The 17,911-nt window shown below is 42.0% G+C and overlaps 2 pseudogenes; both read right to left on the bottom strand.

Annotated features, from left to right (window-relative positions):
• Positions 1 to 1,285: 1,285 nt before the first annotated feature.
• LOC103738497 lies at positions 1,286 to 1,745 on the bottom strand (annotated as a pseudogene).
• Positions 1,746 to 3,918: 2,173 nt separating this feature from the next.
• On the bottom strand, positions 3,919 to 4,297 carry LOC108491111 (annotated as a pseudogene).
• Positions 4,298 to 17,911: the final 13,614 nt, after the last annotated feature.

Raw genomic sequence — 17,911 nt, 5'->3', positions numbered from 1 at the left:
ACCCTTCCCCCCCAATCCCCCCCCCCCCTAAACCCCCAATCACACCCACACTGCATCCCAATCACACCCCACACTGCACCCCCAATCACACCCCACACTGAACCCCCAATCACACCCACACTGCATTCCCCATCACATCCACACTGCATTCCCAATCACACCCACACTGCACCCCCAATCGCACCCACACTGCACTCCCAATCACACACTCATACTAAGCCTCATCTTTTTCAGTGATATAAGTAAACATTTGTTAGAGAAAACTCACACATGGTCTGTTTGCTAAATTCTGAGTCATCCCAGCCCTGCATTCAAGGTTCTTCCACCACACTTTCCACAAAAGGTTCTCTGTAGACAGATGTAAGAATTTCCTGAAGAAATAACTGCTAACAGTGTACTAAACAGTATGCCTTTCTCACGAATCTAAGACACTTCAGTGTTTGTTTCTAGTATCTATTATTTTTATTAATTTTTTTTGTCTTTTTGAGACAGGGTCTCCCTGTAGCCCCAGCTGGCCTGGAACTCACTATGTAGACCAGTCTGGCCTTGAACTCACAGAGATCCGCCTGCCTCTGCCTCCTGAGTGCTGGGATTAAAGGCCTGGGCCACCACGCCCAGCTATTTTTATTAATTTTTAAGTTATGAAAAGTGATGGGTTTCTTTTTGGAAGTTTGTTCATTCCCTCTCCCAGTTGCCTCCCCATCCTCTGCCCCTTCTTGCTAGCCACCCCCAAGTCCATTGCACCCCAAAACAGGGCCCTGAAGGGATTACTGAACCATGAACCAATGGATTGCAAATGTCCTAGAAAATCCTGCATCAGAGAGGATAAAGGGATGTTATCAACACAAGTATTATTAACATTGGTAGCTATATCACTGATACGTGCTGTAAGGTGGACCATCCTTTTGTCCCAAGTACCCCAGACATATTGTGACAGATTAGGGTTTCATTAAGCACAGCTACCACAGTATTAAAGGAATCATTGGCAACCAAGTGTGGGGTGTGATTGGGATGCAGTGTGGGAGTGATTGGGTGACTCTAACACCATATACATCCCATATATGCAATATAGCCTCAAGGATAAAAGCGTGAATGTCCAGCTGGGTCTGAAAGTTGGCTGTGCCTAGTCTGACATGTTCTAAGAAGGCTGCTGAAGAAAATCCCTCCAATGTAAACGCCGCCCAGATTGTTGAGTGCGGGGAGGCTTAAGCTGCCTAGTTAGACAAGATCACCCCAGCAGTAACAGCGGAAGTCAGCAGAGCAATCAAGAAAGTAATGCCAAGAATCAGCAGGCCCAGCGCTCATTCATCATCTGCACAGGCTTGATGCACTTGGCGATGGCCTGTTGCAGCACTGTCTCCATCTGTACGCATGCTCCAGACACGCAGTCCACCACCAGCAGGGCGCCATCTGTGACTCTCCACATGGCCTGGGGAGTTGATGAGGTTAATGAGGAAGCCGTCATGACCCGTCCTTGCTCTGCTTAATGAAGTTCAAGTCGTTCTCCAACAGCTCGTAGGAGTGAGATGGCAGTGGACTTGATGCTGATGCAACGCTCCTGCTCATCCTTCCGGGTGTCTGTGAAACAAGTCTCTCCGGAGAGTGCAGAGGCAATGATGCCTGCCTTACACACCAGCGAGTGTCAGTGTGGACTTGCCATGGTTCATGTGTGCAATGACAGACATATTCTGGATGTTGGCCTTCTTGTCCATGATGGCTCAGATCTGATCCACCATGAAGTTCATGATGGTGGCACATAGTGGTGGATTCTCCCAAGCAAAGGCAAAAAGTGAGACCTGCTGGGCTTTGATTGGTCTTCCTCCTCATGACTGGCGTGTGATCAGCGCATGATCCCCAATGCTAGATGTAAGTGTGTGATCAGCATGACCTCTGCTACCACTGGGTGTCCTTTCATGCTATTGGATGATTATGTGTATATATATATACAGCCTACTGGAAAATAAAGTTGAGTTCCACCCTCTGACAGCACTCTAAAGACTATGGTTTGTGGGCTGGAAGATGGCTTAGCAGTTAAGAGCACTGGCTGTTCTTGCAGAGGACCTGAGTTTGGTTCCCAGCTCCAACATGGCAGGTAACAACTGTCTGTTAACCAGTTCCAGGGAATCTAATGCCCTCTTCTGACCTTTGCAGGCAGTGTACTATACATACATTCAGGCAATACACTAATACACATAAAACAAAAATAATAAAATATTTAAGAAACCATCATCCCATTTTAGGGAGCCCAAGAGTTTAAAAGAAATTAAGGGGCAACATCCAGATAGAAGGACATGCATTCTACCTTTCCACTTTTGGATGCTACCTACTTTCTCTATGCCTGGATCAACCTCTCAACCATAGCATCTTTTCATAAGATTCTCAATATAAATCTAAACACATTTGAACCAATGTCTTGCGGGCTATCTTTTCTGTATAACTTCTATACATTCTAATAGCACCTTACTTCTCTCGAAATCCCTCCCTGCCCTTTTAGTAACTTACTTTTGACTTTATAGATTCCCCACCTCATTATATACCACATTATTTCTATTTAATTAAACTTTGATTAGCCATTAAAAGTTAGAAGAAAGATATCTTTCTTTCTATCTTGATGAATATTCCAAACCTTTAAGTACAAATATGTCAGCACAAAACCCCTGCAAAGTCATCAGATGTTGGAAGAAGATTTTAAGCATGAATCAATGGATTTAGTTTTAAAATCTTAGCTATGGATAACTCTAATCACTATTCATTTAGTAGTTTTCTAAATGAGTTAGCAAATGTATAAAATTATTTTTTAATTAAAGTAATTATGGAAGCTGAAGAGATAGTTCAGCAGTTAAGAGCACTGGCTGCTGGTGCAGAAGACCTGGGTTTGCTTTCCAGAACCCGCATGGTGGCTAACAATGGTCTGAAACTCAAGTTCTAGGGCATCTGACACCCTCTTCTGGCCTCTGTGAGCAATGCACACATGGGTACACTTACATACATGCAGGCAAAACACTCATACACAGAAATAAGTAAATATTTTTAAAAGATATTTATTATTGTATGCATGGTGTGTGTGTGTGTGTGTGTGTGTGTGTGTGTGTGTGTGTGTGTGCATGTATGGTCACACACCTACCATAGTGCTGTGGAGATCAGGACTTGATTCTGTCCTTCATGAGTTCTGAAGCTCAAACTCAGGTCATCAGGCTTGTGCATTAAGCACTTTTCCTTGCTGAGTCATCTCACTGGCCCCAGACTGTGTAAAACGAAATGAAGATCCCTTAGACGTTTGAAATTCAGCTGCTGTACAATCCTGTCTTTGTTCAAGAAGTTTGTAGTAGCTTTCAGAATTTGTTGCAGGGGCAAATCAATAAGGGAGAAAGATACACAAAGAAAGTCACCACTATGTCAAAAAAGCAGGAAGATCTAGGGATCCAACCAGGAGTATTTTGGAAGTCTAAGTATCCTGGACTGAGGTCATTCATCTGCTTCCAGTTCCACTCAAGCCTCTCAGCCCCCACTTCTACCACCTGCTGCAACCATAGCACCTCAGTTCCTACAGATCTGTGATGACCACCTATCTCAGCATTTGGGCCCTTTAATATTTTTGTTCTTAAAGATGATAGTTTGGACAGGAATCAGGTTGTCACCATGACATGTCAAGTTCCCTGGTCTGTGTGTCATCTCCTCAAAACCTTAAGTTTTGAGCAGCCTAAAACTAGAAATAACCAGGGGGCTGTGGTCAGTCTAGGATGGCTTTGCCACATCTGGAATGATCCCTGAAACAAGTGTCTGTGATGATCAGTGCATTTCTGAAATGCTCATAACTGTTCCAGACAACTTCTGAGGTAAATTCCTGAGATTTGAATTTTATTTGGCACTCACTCGCAGAGAGTTCAAGACATTAAGTTTTTTTTTTTTTAAAGCGAATCATGATTTTATATTGTCTTCATTACACAATCGGCTTAGAAACTGGCTTACTTGGCCCTTTCTCATCACCTCCCAGTTCAAAATGCTTACATTGCCTAATCGTCAACCTTCTCTTAGATCTGCAGTTGGGCTCAACATGCTCAAGCCTTAACACAATCTTCTTTTTAGTTTTAGCCTTTTTGCAGAAAACAGGCTTAGTCTGCCCACTGTCACCACTCTATTTCCTGTCATGATACCGTTTTCCCTGGGCACACAAAGAATCCTTGCCCTTCTCATACTGTGACATGCTGTGGAGCTGGTGCTTGTGACATTTCTTGCAGAAAGTCTGGCAGGTTTTAGGAACGTTCACTATATTTGCAGGAATACAGAAAGGGGTCATCACATTAACTTGTATTTCTCTTAAGTTCCAAGAAAATGACCATTATGTCAAAAAAGCATGAAGAGCCAGGGATCCAAACAGGAGTGTTTTAAAGTCTGAATGTTCTGGACTGAGGTTGTTCATCTGTCTCCCAGCTCTACACAAGCCTCTGAACCCCCACTTCCACCACCCCACCTTTGCTCTGTGGCCTCTTAGACATCTGAGATCTGGAATGCATTCCCTACCTTTCCCATGGCCCATCTTATGCCTTTTATGATAGTTTCAGGAACAAAAGCTACCTGGCGTCCCTTCCTGTCTTTTTCCAAGTTATCTTGGGAAAAGCAACAGCATCCTTTAGGTTCCCTAAGTATTTGCTGAATTTCTATTCTGTGGAAAGCTTCCTTACAGAATTATAGGGCAACAGGAAAGCTTATGTCCCTGTGATGGTTAATCTCAAATGTTAACTTGATTGGACAGAGAAATGTCAAGAGATAAGGAAAGCTCACATTTGGCTGTGCCTTCCAGGGTGTTTCCAGAGAAGATCAGATCACACCCACTGTGTGATAGCAAATCCTTTCCCCCATATGTTGCCATCATCATGATGTTTGGGCCTAAATGATCATGAACCAACATAAGTAATTTCTCCCTTTACATTACTTTTAGGTATTTGGTCACAGTGACACCATAGACCAAACCCTCCTAAACTATGAGCCAGAATAAACCTTTCCTCTTACTAGTTGTTTATATCAGGTACTTCATCTCAGTGAGGATGCAAAAATAACTAATATCCCTTAGAGTGAAAATTACTGGTAGACAGATATAGACAAAAATAATATAAGGCAAAACATGTCAAGATGCCACTAAGGCGGAAGTGCTGAGTAGGTGTGGAGCACAGAAAACTACTTGAAGGAAATCAGGAAATATCTCATTAAGCCTGTGCAGTGTTTTAAATAATAAGAACAGGGCTCATGAGATGGCTCAGTGAGTAAGGGCACTCACTACCAAACCTAACCTAAATTCTATTCCCAGAACCCACATGGTGGAAGCAAAGAACTGACTCCCGCAAGATGTCCTCTGACCTCCACAAGCATGCTGTGGCACACTCACATGCACATACAAATATATAAATAAACAAATAAATGTATTTTTTAATAGAGAAAGGAAATACAAGTAGAAAGTACAGAATGACTCGAGGCAGGGGTGGGAAATTTAGTTGGTTTTGAACAAGGTAAAGAAGACAGTTTCCCTAAAGTATATAAACACAGATTTCGTGATAGATAAGACCAGAAAAAGCACCTAAGACCATTTAAGGAATAGTTATGAAAACCAGGAGAGAAATTTGAACACAAAGGTGTTTTAATTTGAATTGGTATACATAGGGAGTCAAAGTAGGTTTTAGTAAGAGGTTCTTTGTGGAAGAAGATGTCTGCTGGAGAGTTAAAGTGCAGATAGAACTGACTGTTGAAAGCTGAGCCCTAAATGGGGCACTGATATCACACCTTCCAAGGTTCAGGGACATCATGGAAGTGGGGTTACAAACAATATAAGGACCAGAGGAAGGGGTGGAGTGATCTGGAAAGTTTTTTTTTCTGGGTATGACACAGTCTTGCACTCTTGAATGCACAGCAGCTGCGATTAGCAGCACAAAACAAGCACAAGATTGGGCCTGTCAACATTCTGTTGGGGGAGGATGATGAGGCCCTATCCCTCTCTGAGGATATAAATGCAATGAAATTAATGGTTGCTGGGAGAGGTAGAGACATTTTCTTAAATGGCCTAGTCACTGGTAAAGCTCTCATGCCCTTATAAATAACCTCTCACCCCTGTTCTTGTAAACAGGAAATTAAACTCATATACAAGGAACCTAAGGGATAAAGGGAAAGAAGGAGTTCAAGAGAGGTAGGCTTATAGGAGAAGGGTATTAGTAAGGGAGAAATGGGGGAAATGGGGAGGAGTTCTTTGTTTCAAGTGGTGAAAATCATCTTCCCATATCAGCAGTGTAGGGACTGAACCAATCTTGGTATATATAAACTTGAACTATGAACTGCATTTTTCTTTTTTTTTAAATTCCTTTTTATTATTATGTGTATATGTGTGCATCCACATATGGATATATGCACATGTGAGTTCAGGTGCCTTTGCAGTCCAGAGAAGCTATCAGATCCTCTGGAGCTAGAATTACAGACAGTTGTGAATCACTCAATATGTATACTGGGAACAGAACCCAGGTCCTCTGTGAGAACAGTATGTACTCTTAACCACTGAGCCATCTCTCCAGCTCTCCTTGAATTGCATTTTTTCACAATAGAGAAAATACAGGGATTCCCCTATTTCAGGTGTTCAGAAATCCAGTAAATTAATGAAATGTCCTCCATATTTGCTGATACACCTCACAATACTGAGATTACCCTGGTGTATTTCAAAGATTAAAGAGGTGAAAGTCACCCCTGTCAGTCACAGACTGTGGGCTTGCATATTTGCCTGTTGTGATGCTTAGTGTTAACTATCAACCTGCCAGGATCTAGGAGCACCTGCGAGATGGGCTTCCAGGCATACCTGTGAAGCATTATCTTTATTTCCTTAATTGATATAGGTAGGACCATACCCTGGGCAAAGGATCCTGGACTGTGTAAACAGGAGGAAACAAGCTAAGCGCTAACATTTCCCTCCTCTGCCTGTAGACATGATGTGACCAGCTGCTTCAAGCTCCTGTTGCCTTGACTTTCCCACCATGATGGACTGTGCCTTGAACTATCAGCTAAATAAACCCTTCCTTCCTTAAGTTGCTTCTGTCAGGGTGTTTTATTTCAGCAATAGGAAAAGAAACTAAGACGTCTAGTCACTAAAATTTATTTATAATCACAGAATCAATACTTGAGGTATTTTCCTGATCATTCATACAAGGCAGAATACAGAATACAGAAAAACTTCAAATGCTACATTAACATGTTGCCAGCTAGGGCCAAAGGACTGATGACCTGCCTTCTTACTTCAACTTTAATATGAAAATAAGTTTCATTTTTCAGTTCTGTTAATTTTCATGTTTTTCATATTTTTGTCAGGATTTTTTTTTTTTAGTTGATTAGCTTTCGTGGGGGCGGGGGTGTTGTTTTGGTTTGGTTTAGTTCGGTTTGATTTGGTTTGACTTGGTTTGGGTTTGGGTTTGAGAGTTTGTTGTTGTTCCTTGCTTGTTTTTTGTCAGTTTTGCTATTTAAAATGTCTTGGTGCATTGTGCTAAATTGTTGTCTGGTGTTCCAAGCACAAGAAGGCTGACAGGCCTCATGGGGAGCAGACCCGTGTTAGACTGTGGCTCAACAATGGGCTATAGCACTACTGGCAGAGAATTCAATAAATCACACAAAGGAAGATTGTTGGCTTTAAAGGTTGTGATAGAGGCTTTCAGGCACCTAATCTTTTATTTCTCCTAAGAGTAACATTAGCAATCACCAAATCAGTTTCAGCAACTTTATAGAATATAACTACTGCAAATACCTTTGACTAAAGCCTCTTCCAAAACCATAGGCATGTACCAAAACAAAGAAGAGAAAGTCCTACTCATGTTCTGAGTTCATCTAAGTTAAAATCATTCTAGACAGATGAAATCTGTCCTACACTCTATGAAAGAGACATAACTACTATCTCTGTCCCTCCACCATTTTCCCTGTATGCGTATTTCCTCGTGTATATAGTTATACATTCATCTCCATCCAAAGTTGGAGTTGAAATGACTTACCAAAATAATAACATAAACTAAGGAACAGCAAGAATTGCTGGAAATAAAGAAAAAGGACACAGTTTTGAACACAAGATGGAGCCAGGAAAGAAGCTAATACAAAACAGTGTGTCTCTGTTGTGGTTCCTTTAACAAATATGCCCCACACTGGCTAGCTTAAACATCAGACATTACTAATCACAACTTCCAAGGCTAAGGGGGCTATCATCAAGGTACCCGTGAGATCTGGTGAGGGCTGGTTCTTAGTTTTCAGATAACATCTCCTTGTAACCTCATAGGGCAGAGAAAAAGCAAGCAAGCATCAACAAACCAATTTGGGGTAGGACTCAAACAGTCCACAGCATACAGAATCCCAGGCACTTAACAAAGATGCATTGCAAGGTTCTAATATTTTAAGCAGCTGATGAGAAAAAAAAATAGGTAAACAGGGTTCATGATACAAATATGACTCTTGCCCATTCAGAACCTCCCAGACGTTTCTGTAAGTTCTGGAGGCTTCTTCGCTGTACCCAGAATGCCTGCAGTTCCTTGCTGTCCCCTCTGATATCATCAACAGCACCTTCCTGCCTCTTCACTGCCTTCTGCCACACTGATCTCCTCTCTGTTCCTCAAACACACCAAGCTAACTCAAAGCCAACCAAGGACTTGAAGCGTTTGTACTTTGTTTCTTTCTCCTTCTAGAATGTTCTTCCTTCAGGTGTTTGCATGTCTAACTTGTTCTTCACATTCAGGTTTCCTCTAGAAGTACCACCTTCAAAGCAACAATTTCTATTCCCTTATGCAGTACCCACCTTGCTTATTCTTTTCCTTACAGTACCTGATCGCCACACGCAGTATTTTTATTTATATACATGATAATTGTTTACTATGCATTCCTCCCACTATGTAAGATCCATGAGCATAAGAGCCTGGTCTGTACTACCTGAAACCATGTCAGGAACACATTAGAAGCGTCAATAACTCAGGGTCTAATAACTGAACAGAAGCTGATAGCAAACCAGGGAAAGCCTTTTCTGAAAGGTCCCCATTAAAGGAACACTAAGTGGCCTAACGTATGCGCCCTCAGCAACATCCTTACAGCAGACACAGCAAGAAGTCCCCAAAGACAGTGTCAGGCTGACTCAGAGCAGGAGACACTGGAGAGATCCCAAGAGTTCTGTTTTTGCTTTCTCTAGGTCTGAAACCGCTCTCCAGAGATGGCACAGGGCTTGCCATCCAAAGCCCAGGCTTCACATCTCTGGTGACACATGTGTCTCTTTCTCCAGCTGTAAAATTTAGAACTGCCAATAAACCAGTCAATAAAATCTCACAGTGTACTCAGGACTGCGTTGTAGTCTGGCAACTGTTGCACACATACTTTCCTCTGCTTAATGATCCCAGTCTCCATTTAAGAGGAAGAACTTGTAATTCAGTTTGTTAAATTTTAGTCATATTCTATCTTTTCAGCTTTACTGAGGCTACAAGCCTCTTAAACAAATACACTCAGTTTCTTAATGCATTCCATCACTCACTCAGCATAAAGCCAAAACTGTCCTTGCTATAATATGGTTTCTATGACCTGTTTCAGTCCCATTATTTCCCTGATCGTCCTCCTTCACTGGGCTCCAGACACACTGGTTGCTGAACTAGCCATAGATTACATCAGGTTTGCTCGCTCCTGCCTCAGGACCTCAGCACTTGCCATTCTGTCAGATGTGTTCTTCCCTAGGCAGCTATGGGGTTTGCTTTCCCACTTCCAACACCGTACTAGAAGGCACCCTCACAGCGGGGCCTCCACCAGACATACTATCTGCAGTAGCAACCTCCATCCTGCCATTTCACGTATTTCTGGCCTATGTTTCCTTTTCTCTCCTGCCGTTATCACTAGACACTTCCAAAAGTTATCTCAGAATAGAAGGAAAACAATGACTAAGAAAATACACTGAGAACAAAAGTAGACAATCCCATGGGAGTTAACAGTCTAAGCTCTAATTGCAAGAGATAGTAAAATTCTAGACAAAGACAGAATGAATCTAGCCAGAGTCTGAAAGAAAGTGATGGAGGAGATGTTAATCCATGTGAACAGAGAGTTTTCCAGTAGTATCTGAGGGTGAGGTGACATCCCCAGGTAAAAATACTAAAGGAGACAAGCTGTTAGGAGTAGCAAGCCAGACATGGCAGTGCCTGCCTGTAATCCCAGCACTCCACAATCTGAGGCAGAAGGATTGCCCCAAATTTATGGCCAGCCTGGGCTACATAGTATGTTCTAGGTCAGCCTGAGCTATAGTGTGACACCCTGTCTCAAAACAACAACGACCACAACAAAAGAGTAGCAAAGAAATACCAAAAAAGAAGAGAGGAAACATAACTGAATTCCTCAGCAATACTAAAGCTTAAATGACAAAGAAAACTATAAATTTCCATATAAGAATGCGATTATAGAGGCTAGAGAGATGGTTCGGTGAATCAGAATGCTTGCTCCTTTTCCAGAGGACCTGAGTTTGGTTCTCAGCACCCACGTTGGGAGGCTCACAACCACCTGAAATTCCAATTCCAGACTATCAATGCTTCCACAGGCACCTGCACACAAGTGCATATACTGCCACTCATGTGCACGCACACACACACATACACACACATACACACATACACGTATACACATAATTAAAAATAATAAAAATAAAATATGTTTTGAAAAAGAGTATGCACTGAGGGACATCTGTGGGCAAATTGATGGGCCTTAACACAAATGACAGAATGCATGAATTCACTGGTAGGGGGGAGGGTGCCAATGGGAAGGGGGAAAAAGATGCTTAAGATGTTCTGTATAAAATACACAAAAATTCAATTAAAAATTTTACAAAAATAAAAAAGAATATAAATACATCCACATGTATTTTCCAAAAAGCTAGTGAGCTATCTGGGACCGCCTCAAATGCCACAGAACCGTGATGTGCATTTGCAGATTCGCTGGACCTAATGGTGTCTTGACTACATGTGAAGGCCAAAGGAGAACCTTTAGCAGCAGTCTTAAGATGAGCAAAGAAACAGGAAGCCAGTAACAGCAGCAATGCTGGACTAAGAACAATGCTGTGGAACTCAGCAGAGGAAACGTGGATGTGATGAGTGGCCGCTTTCCTAGATCTGAAAATCTGGTACAGATCTTGTTTTTCTTTCCTAAAATCAGAACTTCTCTAAATTCTTCTCTTGCATACAGAATTGAGGAAACAATAAAGGAACTGCTATTTTAGGCTTAATTTTAATCAACAAGTAAGGAGTCCTCAAGAATGCAGTGATCAAGAAAACATTCGGAAAAGATGACTATGACAGGCCAAAGTCCCAAGACCCAGACAAGGGCTGAAGGTATAACACCCTCGGTAGACCACTTACCTAATATGTACAAAACCCTGGCTCCAATCCTCAGCATCACATAAACTGGGAGTGGTGGCCCATGCCTGTGATCTCAGCACTCAGGAGGTAGAGGTGTGAAGATCAGAAGACTAAGATCAGGGGCTGAAGAGATGGCTCAGTGGTTAAGAACACTGGCTGCTCTTGCAGAGGACCCAGGTTTGGTTCCCAGCACCCACATGGCCTCTAACAACATCTGTAACTCCAGTTCCAGGGGATCTGATACTCTCTTCTGGCTTCCACAGGCATTTCATGCATAGATGCACTTACATACAAGCAGGCACAACACTAAAACACATAAAATAAACATAGATAAATTTTTTTTAAAGAAGGTCAATATCATCCTTGATTACATAGTGAGTCCAGGCTAGCCTTGGATCTGTGAGATCCTGTCTCAAAATTAAATAAATAAATAAATAAATAAATAGCCAAATAAGTGAATGGCATGTTTTTGTACTTTCAACTCCTGAAGGGCTGATTAAAGCTCAGAGAGAAAAAAACCTTTTGGGCTGGGTATAGTGGTACATGCCTTTTATTCCAGCACTCCAGAGGCAAAAGCAGGCAGATCTCTGTGAGTCTGAGGTCAGCCTGATCTGCATAGGAAGTTCCAGGCCAATTGGGGCTACATCGTGAGACCCTGTCTCAAAAAGCAAAACAAACAAACCAAAAACCTCTGGTCCCATGGTCAGAGCTGACTTGACAAAACTGATTTTATGACCAGGAATAAATACAGTAAATTTTCTATCCCCATGGAATTTTCAGTGTAGTTGGAAAGGAAGGCCAAAAAGAAAATCTACAAGTAAGTACATCACATAATGTCAGGATAGTGATAAGTGTTATTAAAGAATAGATCAAACTCTGGAGAAATGGCTGACTCTACGACTCAAGCAGGAAACAGACAAGTTCAAAACATCTTTAATGCCAGAAAGTAAGGAAATGCTCAAAACCAAGAAGAGAGAAAAAAATGTATTGATGGGAGTATGCCAAAGAAACACTGGGCAAAGTGAAAAAGGCGCCAAAGACCAGATCTGGATACACTGAAGCAATAAAGCAAAGCAGATTTAAGTCATAACCCTAGATACACAATAAATAACCATGAGTTATTTGGTATATAATGACTGGATATATAAGGAAATCTCCCATGCAGAAAAATTCCAAATAACTGGGGCCGAGGAGACAGCACAGTGGTCAAGAGCTCTTCCAGAGGACCGGAGTTCAGTTCCCAACACCCACATGGCAACTAACAACTGTCTGTAACTCGAGTTCCAGGGGATCCGATGCCCTCTTCTGGCCTCTGTTGGCTTTGTACAATATGGGTGCCTTTAAATGCATGCAGACAAAACACTCATACACATAAAACTAACTAAATAAATAAAAGTCCAAATGACTTCTGTAACTAACCTACCCTCAGGTAGGTGGAGCCCATACTCTCAGGGGTGGCCTGTGACTAGTGACTTCTTCCAAAGAGTTCAGGATGGAAAGGATAGGAAAGAAGAAGTTGACTGAGTTAATGGTGGAGAAGCAGGGCAAAGACTAGATGATCGAGGTTGAATCAGCTGTGAGAAGTTAGACTGTTGGGTCTGATATGGTGAGAGGGGCACTTTTGTCATTGTCTTCACCCAAACAAAATCAAACCATCAGAAAAATAGGTTAAGTCCCAAACAGAGTCATTCTGTAAAATGCGTGGCTAGCTCAGAGAACAGTAACAGGAACTGACAAAAAAGGATTGCATCAAACTAAAAAGCGTCTGCACAGCAAAGGAAGCAATTAACAGAGGGAAGAGACATTCTACGAAATGGGAGAAAAATCTTTAACAACAAAAATCTCCAAGGAGTTTAATCAATAAATGGACAAGGGAACTTGAGCGCTTTTCAAATAAAGGAATACAAACAGTTAATAAAGACATGAAAAAAATGCCAACAATTTTAGCTATTAGGGAAATGAAAATCAGAACTTCATAGAGGGCTCTAGGGAGACAGCTCAGTAAGTAAAGTTTGAATCCCCAGGACCTTTGTAAAAGCCCAGGTGCAGAGGTACACACTTATAATCCTAGCCTAGATAGAGACAGTAGAGCTCTGGAGCTCACTGGTCAGTTAGTCTAGCTGAACCAGTGAGCTTCAGGTTCAGTGAGAGATTCAGCCTCAAATGAGAAGATGGATAGCAATTGAGAAAAACATCCAATGTTGACCTCTGGCCTCTTCATACACACGTACACTAATGTACATATATATATATATATATATATACACACACACACACACACACACACACACACACACACACACACACTTCATTGAGATTCAATGAAGCTGGGCTAGTTAGGGTACTGTCATCAAGAAAATGCAGCAAATGTTAGCAAGGATGGAGGAATGGGGAGGAACACCTATATGCTATTGGTGGGAATGCAAATTAGTGTAGCCACTATGGAAATCACTATGGGGGTTCTTTACCTTAAAGAACTAAATATAAAACTACTATAAGATCCAGCTATACCACTCTTGGGTATAAGCCCAAAGGAATCTAGGTCAGCATAAAACAGAGATATTGGCACATCCATGTTGAATACACCAGTACTCACAACAGCCACCTTATGAGATTAGCCTAGGAGTTCATCAACAGATGAACTGATAAAGAAAATGTGTATACACACACACACACACACACACACACACACACACACACACACACTGGAATTCCATTCAACTATAAAAAGGAATAAAATCATGTTGCTTGCAGGAAAAGTGATAAACCTTGAGGCCATAATGTAACGCGAAATAAGCCAGACCCAGAAAGAAAAGTACCACATAATTTCTTTCATATGTGGACTTGAATATGAAATCAGGACCATCAGAGATGTGGAAAAGAAAGGAGCAAAGGGTAAAGGAAATGCCTATGATCAAAATACATGATATGCATGTATTAAAATATAATAAAGTCCATTACCTTGTAAAATTAATATATGGTAACAAAATATTTTAAAATGAGTACTTAACCAGTAGGGATGTTAGCAGAAGAACATAACTGTTTCAATTACCCCTTGTGGGCTGGTGAGACATGGGCTTGCTACCAAGACTGATGACTTGAGATCAATCCTGGGAACCCGCATGGTAGAAGGAGAACAGACTCCTGCAAGATGTCATCTGACCTCCATAAGCACACCATGGTACATGCACCCATCCACACACTTACAAATAAATAAATAAATAAATACATATTTTTTAATTATTCCTTGGGAGGTTCTCTGTGTTCCTTGTATATAAATTTTAAAAGAAGTCAAAATCAGAAGAATTTGCTAATGGGTTGGATATAGAGTGTAAATGAAAGGAAGGAGAAGAGTTGTCTCCCCAAAACTTACTTCAAGCAACTGAGTCCTTATTGGTACCATCAACTGACAATGGTGGACACCAAGAAGAGGTTTCACTTGTTAGTTGGGTTGGTTTCTCTGTTGAGAGAATATTAAGAAACCTTAAGAGAGGAAAGTGCCAGAAAAATGAGATGCTCTCAAAAATTCATTACTGACAATATAATCACAGACGACTGGGGAAAAAGATAAAATATGAAAAAAATGTGCACAGTTACAGGGCTGAAATTCAATGAATTCAAATTTGTTCTTGTAAGTCAGAAAACTGTAGGCATGATGTAGCAAGGTCAGATTCCTGGTTTGGACATTGTGCAATAGTTAAGATGTGAGCATTGGGGTATGGGGGGGACTGAGGAAAGGGCACATGGGGTATCTTTGCAATATCTTTGCAAGTTCTTATAAATCTATCTCTCTTTCAAAGTAGAAATAATTTTTAAAAATATTTTATTTTTATTTTATGTGTATGAATGTTTTGTCTACATGTGTGTAAATGCACCCATGTCATGCAATGCCCAAGGAGGTCAGAAGAGGCATCTGATACCCTAGAACCGGAGTTACACACTTGCAAACTGACAGGGCACTGAATAACAACTAGGCAAGACACTTAAGACTGATCCACCCTGTCACATAAGAAATCATTAATGAGGGGAAGATATTTAGCCAAGAAAATTGTACATTCAAGAGTCATTGCCAGGCATGGTGGTGCATGCCTTTAATCCCAGCACTCGAGAGGCAGAGGCAGGTGGATCTCTGTGGGTTCAAGGCCAGTCTGGTCTACAAAGTGAGTTCCATGCCAACTGGGGTTACAGGGAGACCCTGTTTCAAAAACGACCATCTCTCTAGCCCCTAATTTTTAAAAATATTTTACCAATGCCCTCTTCTGATGCGGGCATTGCATGACACAGGTATACTTACATGCATGCAGGCAAAACATTCATGTACATAAAATAAAAATAACAAGTAAAATATGTTTAAAAATAATGATTGCTCAGAACAGGAAGCAAAGACATTAAGGAAGGAAAAAGTGATTGAGTTCGAGATACACTGAGTTGACAGGGCTTGGCAGCAGTTCACTGTATAATGGATAAGAAAAGAAATAAGAGAAGTTAAGAATGAAGTTACCATTAAGCAGAGATGAGGGTCTGGAAGAGCAGGTCTGAAGGATGCAGGACATCAAGCTCATTTGGGGATGCTTAGCTTCATATGACCTGAGACACCCAGCTGGGGATGGTAAGCCAGCAGTTGGATACAGGAAGCCGAAATGTAGAGGATGAGTGTGAGCTAGGAGTGTAAACTGGGAATCTGTTAACCACAGGCACAAAGAGAACACTGAGCATGTGTACAGGTAAGAGAGACTGAGCTGTGCAGTCTGCCAGTCTTAGACAATGGAGCTGAAAAGGTTTTAGCCCAAAAGGGAAGGAACAGAAGACAGGAGGCAAACCAGGAGCCTGGGTCCTCTGACCCCTTCTGGCTGTTTCTCTCTCACTCACGTGATACTCCTTTGGTCTCATTCCACCTCTGTCAGCTTTACTCTTAGGTAAATAAAGACATTTTTTATCAAAGTGCATGAGCCAAAATAGATATTTACTATGTAAACACTATCCTTTTAATTGAGTGATTCTTCTTAAAATGCACACAAACCGCTAGTCAGTGTGTTGGTTACAATAAGTGAATCTACAAGGACATCAAGTCCCCCAGCTCTGTGGGCTCTTGGTCCTGGGCCTATCAAGGGGGAGTAGGAGATAGTTTCAATGCTGTTGTTCTTGTCCAGGGAGGGCTTTGGCCTCCTCCCTGCCCTCCTCCCACCTTCCCTCCCCCGCACCCAGCCCCTGATCCAGAAAGCAATGAATGCTCACATCATTTCACTTGGGTCCAGCTGCCAGGCTGAGGAACAGATGTTGTATTGTTAACACAAAGGAGAAAACAAACAGCTTGGCTCTCCCGCCCTCCGCCCTCACCCCAGGAGCCCCCATGAAGGGCCCCTGACTGGAGGCGCAGGACCTGTTCTCCCGGGCACTGTTTACAGAGGACACGGGTTCTGTCAGCTGAGCAGGCTTGCTCCTGACTGAGGATATGAAAATGCCCTCACTGGGGGCCAGTTTTGAGAGGACAATGGCCCTCTTCTGCATGGGTCCCCAGTAAGGAACCTGCTTGCTGGTTAGGGCCAAAGGTAAAGGCCTAAGACAGGCCTGGGGTGGGAGGAAAAGTGTCTAGGTTGCTTCACTGACCTGTGTATTTGATTAAGTCTCTGAGAATTTTAAAAGAAGGGGTTAAAAAAAGAACCTGATCAAAATATATTTATATGAAAATGCCATAATGAAACCCATTATGGGGCTGGAGATGGTTTAGTGGTGAACACTGGCTGCTCTTGCAGAAGACAGAGTTCAGGTTAGCACTCACATGACAGCTAACAACCATTTGTAACTCCAGTTCCAGGGGACTTAACATCCTCTCTAGCCTCCATGGGTTCTGCAGGACACTGTACACATCATACATACAGGCAAGCAAAACACTCATACACATAAATTGAACAAATTTTTCAAAAAGAAACCAACTATTATGTACAGTTAATATATAATGCCGCACGCCTTAAATGCCAGCACTCAGGAGGCAGAGGTAAGCCTGGTCTACATAGTGAATTCCAGGCCAGCTGTGGCTACAGGGAGACCCTGACTCAAAAAGATTTAAAAAAATCAATTTTCACTCATAGTTCTGGAGGTCCAAGGTCAAGCATCTGGTACTCTTCTTGCTGTGGAGACTTGATGTACATAGAGGACTCAAAGTACCACACAGGCAGCATACACTTGTGTCTTAACTGTTCTCTCTCCCTTTTCTCATAAAGTCCCTAGTATTAATCATGATGGATCCACTCTGATGACTATCTAATCCTACTCACCTCCTGAAGGCCCCTTCTAAGCACCATAGATTTTCTACCCTCTTAATACTCTGCAAAATGAACTACATTCTAATACCCGTTTTGAAGGGAAAATGATAGAAACAAGGAAGTAAGGATTCATTTCCTTTCTGGAGAGCAGAGGTTTAGAGCCTCCAGTCTCTGTTACTTCTCACAGACTGTTTCCCTGGGGGTCGGGGGCTGTTGGCAGGGGACAGGAGGAGACTTTCACGGGACAGGATAAGCATAGAACACCTTGAA

Source organism: Nannospalax galili, unplaced genomic scaffold, assembly GCF_000622305.1.
Source record: "Nannospalax galili isolate Female #2095 unplaced genomic scaffold, S.galili_v1.0 scaffold1899, whole genome shotgun sequence".
Taxonomy (NCBI): Eukaryota; Metazoa; Chordata; class Mammalia; order Rodentia; family Spalacidae; genus Nannospalax; species Nannospalax galili.
The sequence above is the reverse complement of the archived record's forward strand: the minus strand, read 5'-3'. Positions and strand labels throughout refer to the sequence as shown.